This window comes from Pipra filicauda, unplaced genomic scaffold (genome assembly GCF_003945595.2).
Source record: "Pipra filicauda isolate LSUMZ 115617 unplaced genomic scaffold, ASM394559v2 scaffold20_size4479445_pilon, whole genome shotgun sequence".
Lineage (NCBI taxonomy): Eukaryota > Metazoa > Chordata > Aves > Passeriformes > Pipridae > Pipra > Pipra filicauda.
The window spans coordinates 4,182,108-4,194,132 of record NW_024104321.1 but is presented as its reverse complement, the minus strand read 5'-3'; the positions used below and the strand labels follow the sequence as shown (position 1 = coordinate 4,194,132).

The 12,025-nt window shown below is 34.4% G+C and overlaps 1 long non-coding RNA gene across 1 annotated transcript; it reads left to right on the top strand.

Moving 5' to 3' along the window:
* Window positions 1-925: 925 nt before the first annotated feature.
* Window positions 926-9,678, top strand: LOC120323194. The gene is made up of 3 exons (XR_005563430.1): window positions 926-1,111; window positions 1,456-1,541; window positions 8,152-9,678. It is a non-coding gene; the product is annotated as an uncharacterized LOC120323194 (long non-coding RNA).
* Window positions 9,679-12,025: the final 2,347 nt, after the last annotated feature.

The following is a 12,025-nucleotide window of genomic DNA, read 5'->3' as shown; positions in this document are numbered from 1 at the left end:
CTAAAACAATAAAGTCATTGAAAAAATCATGTCTTAATACAGTCGTTTACATAGAAGACAGACATTCCAGTTACAGAAATTTTGCAGACGAAGGCTCTAATGATGTTTTTGTTCTGGTAACTTTGTTGTGACTGTTATTGTTACTTGTTAAATGTGTTAATGTCTTTTGCACAGACATGAATGTTCTGTGGAATGATGCAGTTAGAAGAGAAGCAAACCAACAGCTCCATTGCTGTGAAAAAAATAGAAAGACACATCTGAAGTGAGAAAACAAGAAAGTTAAAATGGATGGACAAAAATCAAATGGGCAAAATAATTCCTCAACCATCTACCTGTAAATGAAAACTTAGTGACAATGTATTTAAAGGACATTCATGTATCTGACATCTTGACTTCAAGTAATGTAAAACAATTTTTGCATTTAGATAATGTTGACTTATTCTGTTTTTCTGTAGTCTTAAGTAAATAGAAGTAAAACTAGAACTATAGGTGCCGGGTGGTATTGTTGATACATAAGACACCCAAAATGGGCTCTTATCTACACTAAAACTTTATTTAGTTCAGTATCATGACTCTCTGACAATGGTCCACAGCAGAGGTTTAGGAAAAAATACAAGCACAGTAATAACTGTAATAGCTCCTGAGACTATCTGTCTAGTCTAAAAAAAAATTGCAGTTCTGGGACTTTCTTACTCAATGGGGATCTTTTCATAGTTAATAGACCACCACAGATCTTCTTCCATGATTTAAGTAAGGCACTTCTTTAGCTTCTGTGGATTTTTAACATGCACTCTTTGGCAAGGAGCTCCACAGTTAAATTTCATAAAGAATAGCTTCCTTTTCTTTCTTTTGAAACAGCACCTTAAGCTTATTTTCCCACCCCTTAGTTCTTGTACTTAATAAGACTGTGAATATTCTTGTACTTAATAAGCCTGTGAACCATTATCAATTATTTACATTTTTTATATCCCTTGTGATATTTATAGATGAAGTCCAGCAGGTGAAAATATAATACTTACTTTACATGACTAGAACAATTCAGATGCCAGCCTATAGAGCAATGGGTCTTGATGTCAAACACTTCATGATAATGCAGAAATATAGAAAGAAGGTATGTGCAAGAGAAGTCGATTGGAAAAACTAGTTGGTCTACCTGGTCTAAATAAATCAGCAGTTTTTAAATAATGGTTTTATAAATAACTAATAATCTAATATTACAATGAAACATCACAAGTAATACCCTGTTGAAAGCAACGAATATTTGCTGTTGCTTTCAGTGTCTTGTTTCATCATGGATTTTCAAATTTATTTCTAATGATAAAAATGTGCTACAATTATGATGATGTGACAAACTAGCACTACAAGTGCCTTTGCTGGCACATTGTGCAAAAAAATTTCACACCAGTATTTTGATTTGTATTTATTAGTGGCTCTACATGTCTATTGTGTCCACAGAATCTTAATTTGTGCTACTATACTTTTTGAAGTCTTCTGGTGAAATTTATGACCAGAGTGAACATGGCCAGCATTACAGCATCATGGTGAGTATATCTTAATGAATATTTTTACAGGTTTCAGAGTTGTATTAAACATTTTTATGTTGCCTCACTCCTCACAAATAGTAAGAACTAAGATTCTAATGAATCTTTGAAGATTATTGGAAAGAGATGTGGACTTAAGACCTAACCCAATAATTTTACAAGGTAATAGAATGTATTAATGTTAGTGTTACTCTGGTAAACATTTCTGGTATTGACTGCATTATGCCTAACAGATCAATATTTTTCAGCTACTTAATTATCTGGGTGACTGCATTTGTCAATTCAGACATAAATAAATGTCTTACCTGATCAAATACTTTACAGAGGTTAAGAGAATTCTTTAAAAAAATAAAGTGTTGTAGTCTTAAGAACTCACAATATTTCCCACAACACTGATGACTTGACATTTTTTTGTGTAAACCAATTTAATTTTTTAAGAATTTCTATTTCAGAAGTGACATTAAGGAACAGTTAGCTGTGTCACAAGAGAATCACACAAAATGGTGTTATGTCTGGGCTTATTTACAAATTCTCTTGGAGCGATTTTAAACACAGAGCAAAAATGTAGAAGCTGGATAAACATAAAAGTCAGGGCTGTCTCTGCAGGTGACTTCATTCTAAAGAAACTGGAATATGATAAATTAACCAACCAAATGGGCAAAAAATAATAATAATAATAATAAAAAAAAATCAGATCTGTATTTTCAGCAATGCAAAGAAATTTTAGCAAAACACTAGCTATTGTCTACAGCTAAGTAAAGCAAATTACATATCTCTAGAAATGAAGGAAACTTGCTTTAGGGATATTTAAAATCTTATTACAGGTCTAGATCTCCATTTTATAACTGATTCTATGAGAAAATAATCCCAAACTCGGGGAGTTCCTACATTTTTTGGTGTTTAAACAGAGAAGAAGACTACTGAGACTGCATCACTATAATGCTATAAAAAGTAAGACTGTCCTGGAACTCAGAAGTAACTGGTTTCCATCCTAGCCTAATTAGGTTTCTACAAGAATCCATTTCACATTCAAATCTTACGGTAAAGCCTACCAAGGCAGTACATTGTTAACAGAAACACAGAATGCACAGGAGTAATTTGTGAGGTCCTTTCAGAAAATGAAAATCAACAAAATCTCACGAGGAGATGTTATTTTTATACAAAGTTACAAAGACTAGAGAAATTCCCCTGCTGTGCCTTGACATATTTGCAAAAATGGGATGACACTTTGTACTGCAGGCATTCCTTTCTTCCGGATGTGTGCTAAACTTGGTGGAAATACCAGGTACAAGGTGCACATAGAAAAGAGTGACATTTTCAGATTTGTGAATCTCTACACTATATCTGGCAGAAGAACTGCAAGACCACTGCTGCTGCATAACCATCATACCATAGCTCTTGTTCCACTAGAAATGCTTACATTTTGATGCACTGTGTGCAATTTGTTAAATCATGATGTGCAGGAATTATTTTTTTTCTGTTTACTGTATCTGAGATCGTGATCAGACTCCTCTGCCTATTTTGCAGTCTGTTTTAAAAGGACAAAGATTGGAAACTGTTCAGAGGAGAGTTAGTGGAATAATCTGTAGTCTGCTCTGGGAGACATGTTAACATCTAAGAACAGTCAGCTAATAGATTTATCAAAGAATGTGGTTGCAAATTAAACTATAATAAGAACCAATGCCTAGAAGATGAACCACTGTACATTGAGGGCTAAAAAGATTGAAAGAGTGTTTCAAAGAGACTGAATACTTTTTCTAAAGGTAATGCCTCTCCTGACTACACAAAGACAAGAAAAAAAGCCTTTTGTACAATATTTAAAGCCAAGGTGAAAAACCTAAGCTGAAAATGTTTGCTTGACTTACATCCTATAACAGAGCAAAATTCAGACTGGCATGGAAAAAAATATCTTAATCTTGTACTGAAATATTTTAATAATCTTCCTAATATGCAGCAAAACTGGTCCTGTGAGGAAAGCAAAATAATTTTGACACATCCTAGCACCTTTTAGAATTAGAAAGCCCAGAGTTCTTTATAAGGACTGAAGAATTTTACTGGGGTGTTTTGTATCAACCACCACTTTTGAAATCTCCCATTCTTCACTTCCCTTTCCTCTCACCTTCAGGAAAGAGAGACTGAAATTGCTTAGTTAGGCTGAATATGAAATAGATTTGGCTTGGTTTTTTTTCCTACTGGGAATTTCCACAGACAGGAAATTTTCCTGTTCTGCCATATAACCCAACATAGAGAATTTTGAAAGATTGCATGGTATGAACACAAACCAATGTTTATTTCACTCAACCAAGATAAAATTAAAACATCTGTTTCAGTATTTGGTTTTAAATTAAAAAACCCCAAATATTAAAATTAATTTAAGTCAAAAAAACTATTTATGAAAAGAAAAAATGTAAAATTTATATAAAAATGTCTCATCTAGCTATTTCTTTGAACTGACATATAAATTCAAGATTAAACACTTGTTTGAAGTACATGGCAAATTTTGTTCCAGAAATAGCTGTGTAGGATTCTTCTGACTTGCTTAACACTGGCTGAAGATTCACTGGCAGGGAGCTATGACAGCTGAGAATCAATGATTCTTTTCAAAATACTCATGGTTTTGAATTTGGTTTATAGGAACCCAATAGGTATTAGTATAACATCACTTCTGACATTTTTTTCTTACTCATTTCCCAGTGCTTGACAAGGGTAACTTTGTAAATTAAATAAGAAAAGGAGAAAATTATTATGTTTCTCTTTGTGAAAGTCCAGTGGTTGCAGTATATCTTATATATTGCTTCTTTTTAGAAAAAGGACCTGTATTTTTGGATGTTATATACAGAGTTGAAAGTTTTTCCTTCCTTTAGTCTCTTCACTACATATGGAATGTAGATCTGTGGAGTATTATTTACAATTGCAATTGTAAGGAGCCATTTTTTTTTGTATTGTAAGAGAGGTATCCAAGAGGATCCCTTAAAAAGTTGTAACTACAGATATTTCACACTTTGCTTTGCTTCATTTGATCTGATGCACTTGCCCTCAATAGCCAAGCACCACTAGGGATAAGGAAACAAGAACCTTCTTTAAATAAAAGGACATTATCAGTCTTTTAAAATTAAATTTATTCTAATGTTTCATATTTCACTATCAACTGACTCATTGATTTATGATTGGTTTTACTACAAATTGTGATTCTTAACAGTCACCTGAGATGTTGCGCGCTCTCTCTCTCTCTCTCTCTCACGCTCTCCCTACCTATCTGTATGTCTATCTGTTAAAGTATCTGATGGTATTGAGTATTGCTAAGGACTATCAGTTTTCTTTGAGGGTAAAATTCAAATGCAAATGGATTGTTTGCTAGTGCCAGTACTTATAGCACTCAAAATTACTCTGCCTATTAAAATATAGCAGTAGCTACTGTGTCAGGTAAGCAAAGATATGAATAAATTTTGAAAACCATGAACCGAGAGAATGTGGAATGTTTAATCATATCTACACTACTGGGGGAGTAGTGCTCTATATATTCTTTCATAGTAAGCCTAAGCTTACAGCACTGAAATAGAGTGCAGGGGAAAAAATAGTTATGATTGACATGGAAGGCTTCAGCTTAGGACACTGTGCCCCAGACAACTGAAAAGACAGTCATGTTACTCAGTGCATAACAATCCACCTTTTTATTACAGGAGGGGACAGAGACATAACGAGTTATCACATTGCTCAATATAAGTTATCCAGACACAACTGCTTTGTTCGTTTCTGAATGGAATCTTGGAATCACTGCATAATTTTGTGTTTGTGCCTTCTTCTGGAGTTTTGAATAATGAATAGCTTTGCTACTATAATGGTTTGTGTAGGAGTGTGAAACAGCTTCAACTAAAATGTGTTTATAGTGAAATGAAAACAGAAGAGCAGATAATTGGATGGACTTTACTGTTAGGTGCAACCCAGATTTATGAGTAGATAGTCTGGAAGGAGACCATGAGGTGCTATGGCTCTTATGCTCTTCCCAAAAGTAGTATTAGCTGCCTGAGCAGCTTATATTCTCACTGTAAAATAAAAATCCACAATATGAATGTTGTGCATCCAGTACAATACATTTAATTTAAAATATTTTGTGAGTCAAGGTGGATGAAATTTATGAAAATAGATGTTAAAAAGGTTCTAAAGTCTCATAAAGAGTCTAGTCTTTGAACATCTGAATGTTTGAAAATTCACACAAAAATGCACCTAAATTCCATATGTGTGCACACCTGCCAATTCAGCATCTTCTTCTTGGGCAAACTGAGGTTGGTAAGTACATTTTGCAAAATTTAGTTTGGTTCTTTTTTCATTTTTTTAAACTTCAGCTTCCCAGAAGTGAGTGTATGTTCCTTGACAGAAAGTCAGCAAGCTGTCATACAGAGTTCATTTTACGAGAGCTATATGGTTTCATTTTGTAAAAACATTCCTGAGAATTTTAAAGAGCTGTCAAAAGGAATTCACTTTATTACTGATTAACATTAAAGTCAGAACTGAAGTCATATAAAATAAGTCCTGGAAATAAAAAAACCCAACAGTACTCCTGTCTTTCATTTTGACAACATTGTGGAAACACACTGTATTGCTTCTCTTTTGCTGTGGCAGTTTAGACTCAGAGGAAACCTGTGAATTTTTGCGTAGACTGATTCTAGTGCTTGAAATTTAGTATATTCAGAAAGGGAAATTTAGATAATATCAGTTGTTGATTATAAGAAATGCATGATCATAAAAATTAATACTATGTGATAGTTTAAGTACATAGAATAAGCTGATGTGATTATATGTGCTTTATTTCCTACATTTATATATCATATAAATACACATATGTATGAGTGAAAAAGTAAATCCTGAAATAAGTGTAGGAACTTATTCATAATGCTTTAATTAATGATGCATATAAGATGAATGAACAAATAAATAAATAGTTGCATTTTCTTTTTATGTGAGTATCTGATATTATTAAAAAGATCTGTGGTGAATATAAACTAAGTAAGAGGATGAAGCTGACTCCATTTAAATTCCATGAAGTCGATATCAGACCTATGAGAAGTTTATTTAATAATGTTGATAATATTTATTAATATTATTGTAGTAACATGTACAAGTCCTAGCACACATTAAAGAAAAAAGCAAGTGCATAGGAGAAGTATATCAACAAGTAATTGAAGGTTCAGTTTTAGGTCAGATGATAATTTCTATGTAATTCTATTTTTATAGGTAATGTTCAACAAATTTTTTTGTTTTGGTATGTTTTGGTCTGTTTTGGTTTGTTTTAATTAATACTCCTGTGCATTTATAGAAGTTTAAGTTAAATAGATTCTGCCATTTCTAATAATCAGTTTAAAAAATAATCGATATATATTTTTTCTTAGAAATGTGTTTATGATATATTTATGAAGACAAGGAACTTCTTTTTAAAATTAAACAAAAAATGCTAATGCAAATATCTTTTTTTTTTTTTAAATTCACAGTGAATTTGGAGAGGAACTGATGGTTTGAAGCAACAGAACAGAACTATACAAAATGAAAATGGAACTGCATTGAAAATTTTTCTTGCTATGATAGTAGCCTAGTTATATGTTCATGCCTGTAAAGTTGACACCAAATAGAAGCAGTAACATCAGGGATGGTCCATACAGCTACCATTTAGATCACATTATCCCTGAATCAAAGTATTTTTCAGCACTGAGATTGTACTTTTTATTTATTTTTTTTTTTTAACATGCATTTGGTATTAAAAGACAAATATTATGTTGTGTTATTTTGGCCACAAAGAAGGTAGTAAGATTAATTGACTGCATCATGTGATCCATAACTTCTCAGTAACACAGAGATTTCAGTGAAGACTAGAGCTTCAAACCATCTACAGAATTCAGTAATTTTATGTTCTATTTAATGTATTTGCATGGGATAATAATAAAAATAAGGATAAAAATCATATATAAAATGTACTGAAGTATTGCATCAAGAAAGACATTTTTAGATATTAAAAACTAATTATGTTAGTATAGAAATATTATATATACAAATATTATATATACAAACATTTTATTTATAAAATATATATTTATATATTATAAATTTATATCTTTAAATCTATATAAAAATAAAATAAAAAGTTGCATCTATGTGTAAAAGGAAGTAAATGGCTGATCTCATCTAGGAGACAAAGTTTGTATTTCTGCCTTGGCAAAGACAAACATGTGACAGTCTACAGCTTCCTCATGAGGGGTAAAGGAGGGGCAGGAACTGAACTCTTCTCTGTGGTGATCAGTGACAGGACCTGAGGGAATGGCCTGAAGTTGTGTCGGGGGAGGTTTAGGTTGGATATTAGAAAAATGTTCTTCACCCAGAGGGTGGTTGGGCACTGGAACAGGCTCCCCAGGGAAGTGGTGGAGCTCCAAGCCTGACAGAATTCAAGAAGCATTTGGACAGTTCACTCAGACACATGGTGTGACCCTTGGGGATGGTCCTGTGCAAGGGTAAGAGTTGGACTCGATGCCTGTGGGTCCCTTCCAACTCAGTATGTTTTGTGATTCTGTGAATTAAAAAAATGCAGTAACAGTTCTGTACCTTATTTGTGCCTGTCTTACAGAAGTCCACATAGACCACAACATCCCTGCTGTTTCAGACATGAAGACAGGCAAACAATTCCTCGTCTCAGACCCAGCCAGAAGTGTCTGGGACCATGGGTGCTCCTGGTGTTCAGCACTACGGACAGCGCTGCGCATTCCTTCAGGGCAGGTCCCCGCTTCCTTATCTGAGGCACGAGAATCCGTGTAGTATGCGAGTCACACACCAGAGCCCGTACAACAGGAGACATGATTTGTTGTTGCTGGTATATTAACTCTTTGTTTCCAGCAGGTGGAGAGGCTTCAAACGCCAAAGAACACGCCAGGCTATTTTTCCGTGCTTGCCAAGGAAATGCATCTACTTTGTCTCTAGGCAAAATGTAAAACCAACAAATAACTTTTCAGCAACTAATTTTGTTTGAGTAATAATGGTTTCTGGCTTGGCTAGTTTCTGATGCATAATGATCAGGTGGGTTAAGACCTTGAGGCATTTCCTGAGTCTTTGCATTCAGCCTTGACTGCTTGTTAAAAAATGAAAAATGTAGCTAGACTCAAACCTTCAAGCCAGTGGAACACTGTCCTCAGGCTGAAGCCTAATGTGAAGCTGATAATTTATTTTAATCCACTCATATGCTAGTCTTATTAACAGGAAGACAGATTTACTGCATTGTTTATTACTCAGGAAGTTGATCACTGGCAGATGTTTTTCTGAACTGGTACTTTATTAGATGAGTAAAAGTGCTGTTTAAGACTGTGTTTCACTATTGTCATAGCTATCAAAATATATTATGCTACAAAACAGTGATCTAGAAATAAAAAATACGAATGTAATTACATACGTATCAGAAATATCTCCTCAAATTCAAATGCTTTCTATTATTACAAAAACTGAAAATAAACCAAAGAGTGTACGGGAAAAGGTATAAATGATTATTCTCTTTTGAATTTTATAAAGCAAGAGAATCTGATAAATATCTATTTACTACTGTTAAATTCTACACATCTCACCCCATGGGATATTCCAGAAGATTTCTTTCTAGTCTGATCATACTGATCCACAATGATCCCAACTGTTTCATGTGATCAATCACACATCCTGAGGATAATTGTCTTTTGGAAAGCTACCTAAAGACAATAGCGTGTTTCTTAACAACAAAAATGTATCTGTTCCAGATGAAGGCTATCTTGCTGCTCTTGGTAAGGTGCTTTTCCGTGCCAAAACTAACATGCTAGCCCTAGTGATAAAGCAGTTCAAAATTCTGGCAGTTCACTGGACCTGATTATGTGTATTTAAGCTTTGTTAATTATAAATTAACTTGAATAGCCAAATGCAAAGAATCTTCTGACACAGTGTCATGAAAAACAACCACAAGCATTTGGAAAACAAATTAATATTAATAAACTGATTTAAATTTCATCTTGCAAAATGGTAAAATTATTGGGTAGGTACAGTATGTTTCCTTAAACCATCTTGTGCGGGAGCTGCTTTATGCTGATGACGCCGCCCTTGTCGCCCACACAGAAGCAGCTCTGCAGCGTTTAACATCCTGCTTTGCTGACGCTGCTGAGCTCTTTGGGCTGGAAGTCAGTCTAAAGAAGACAGAAGTTCTCCATCAACCTGCACCTCAGGAAGTCCCCCATCATCCCCACATCACCACTGGCCAATCAGAACTCAGATCAGTCCAGCAGTTTAATTACCTAGGTAGCCTCATCTCCTCGGATGGTAAGATTGACGGGGAGATAGACAACACGTTAGCAAAGGCATATAGTGCCTTCGGAAAGCTTCATAAAAGAGTTTGGCGAAACAAACACCTGAAGAAAAGTACAAAGATCAGTGTTTACAAAGCCATAGTGCTGTCTACTCTCTTATATGGATCTGAATCATGGGTTATCTACCGCCACCACCTGCATCTCTAGAACGCTTCCATCAACGCTGCCTCCGTACAATCCCAAACATCCACTGGTCAGATTACGTGACCAATACATCTGTTCTTGAACAAGCAGCAGTCACAAGTATTGAGGCCATGTTGCTGAGAACACAGCTGCGTTGGGCAGGGCACGTCTCCAGGATGAAGGACCATCACCTCCCCAAGATCTTGCTTTATGGTGAACTTGCCACCAGCTGCCGCAAGAGAGGAGCCCCAAAGAAGAGATACAAGGACTCCCTGAAACAACATCTCAGCCTTGGCCATATTGATCACCATAACTGGTCTACTCTGGCTTCCAATTGGGAGACCCGGAGACACGCCATCTATAACGCTGCTGATGCTTTTGAGAAAGCACATGAGATCACTCTTGAGGAGAAAAAACAACACAGAAAGAATCGTGTCTTGCAGAATATACCACCTAAGGAGTCTTTCTGCTGTGCCTTTTGCAACCGGATGTGCCTATCTCATACTGGCCTTTTTAGCCACCAGCACGCTTGTAACAAACGTGGGTAGAGCCTTCCCCAAATCTTCATTCGTGAAGCCCAGCCATGATGATGATCAGAAAGATCAAAATTCCTGAATGACGGGAGTTGCAGACATCAGAGTAGTCAAAAGCAATACTATTTATATGGCAGTTGAATGCAGCTGCATGTTAATACCAGAATATACTACCCAGAAAAACATACAAACATGATACAAATAGTAAAGAAGACCCCAGTATTCACTGATTTATCCATAAACCAAAAGGCTGAATTACCTATGTAGAGATACATATATCTCTTTTATACATGTAGTATTTAAAAAAATACCAACAGGCTTTAAAAGATTTTAAAAATTATTATGGATATGATTAAAGAGAAAAAATATATAATATTCTATGTCTGAAAAACATCTAAATAGGTGCACCATAAGAAGATTTTTTTTTAAAGGCTTGAGGTATCTCTATGTTACAATTACTGTGTTGATTTGCAAATCTCATGTAGGAAAAAAACCATAAAAATCTTTTTTACCTTCTATAAACGACATTAATTATTTAAAGCTTATGGAGTCCTTTGGAAAGTAACTAATTGCAGACATCCTAGATAAATGTTAAACAGTGCTACTATAGTTTTGCAATGACAAAAGAAATCTAATAATATTATTATACCAATTTAATAAAATGACAGCAAAATCTGAGGTTGTTCTACTGTGCAAATGCTTTTATGTTACATTGCTGCAGAACTTGTTATTTTTAAATAATCGTGCCCAGCCCAGGAAAAATTACTTTTGTGCAGGAGCTCTGTAAAAAAAACACCAATACTAGAGCCTTTTATAATGCATAAGGAAATAAAGATGGAGCTGAGAAATTCTGTGGAATATTAATTCCTCTGGTAACAGCTGGAACAAAATTACGCTGGAAAAATCCCTTTGCAGCTTTTTTCATAGAAGGATCTTTAGATAAACATCAAGAAAACTCAGAAACGAAACATAATCTAGAAAATTGAGACCCAAGATTTCTCCCAAGCATAAATGTATCAGAGTAAGACAGACACTTATTTTGAAATAATCATAAGCAAAATTTTAAAAATTTAATTCAGATTTTAATTTTTCCAATTGTTGTACCTTGGTTGATAAACTGTACTTTAAGGGATGTACTGAAATTTTGTACTATCTAGTTTTCAACTTTTGTAGTCTAAATATATACGCAATATTCTATTAAAATTACTTTTAAAAAGTCAATCAGAAAGTGAAAAACTTTTGAAAACTTTTGTTCTTTTCTTTCTGGAGTAGTCAGTATTTTTCTGGATATCTCTGTACACATAAGTTCAATATGTGCCTTTTTGGTTTTTTTTTCCAACCAAAAAAGCAATGGGTAATTTGCTGAGTAGCAACACAATATTAACTAGAGGAGACAACTTTTTCCAAGTGGTCCTAACAATGGTACAATTTTCTTCAGATCACAATAAAATAATTACTGCTTAAATGAACA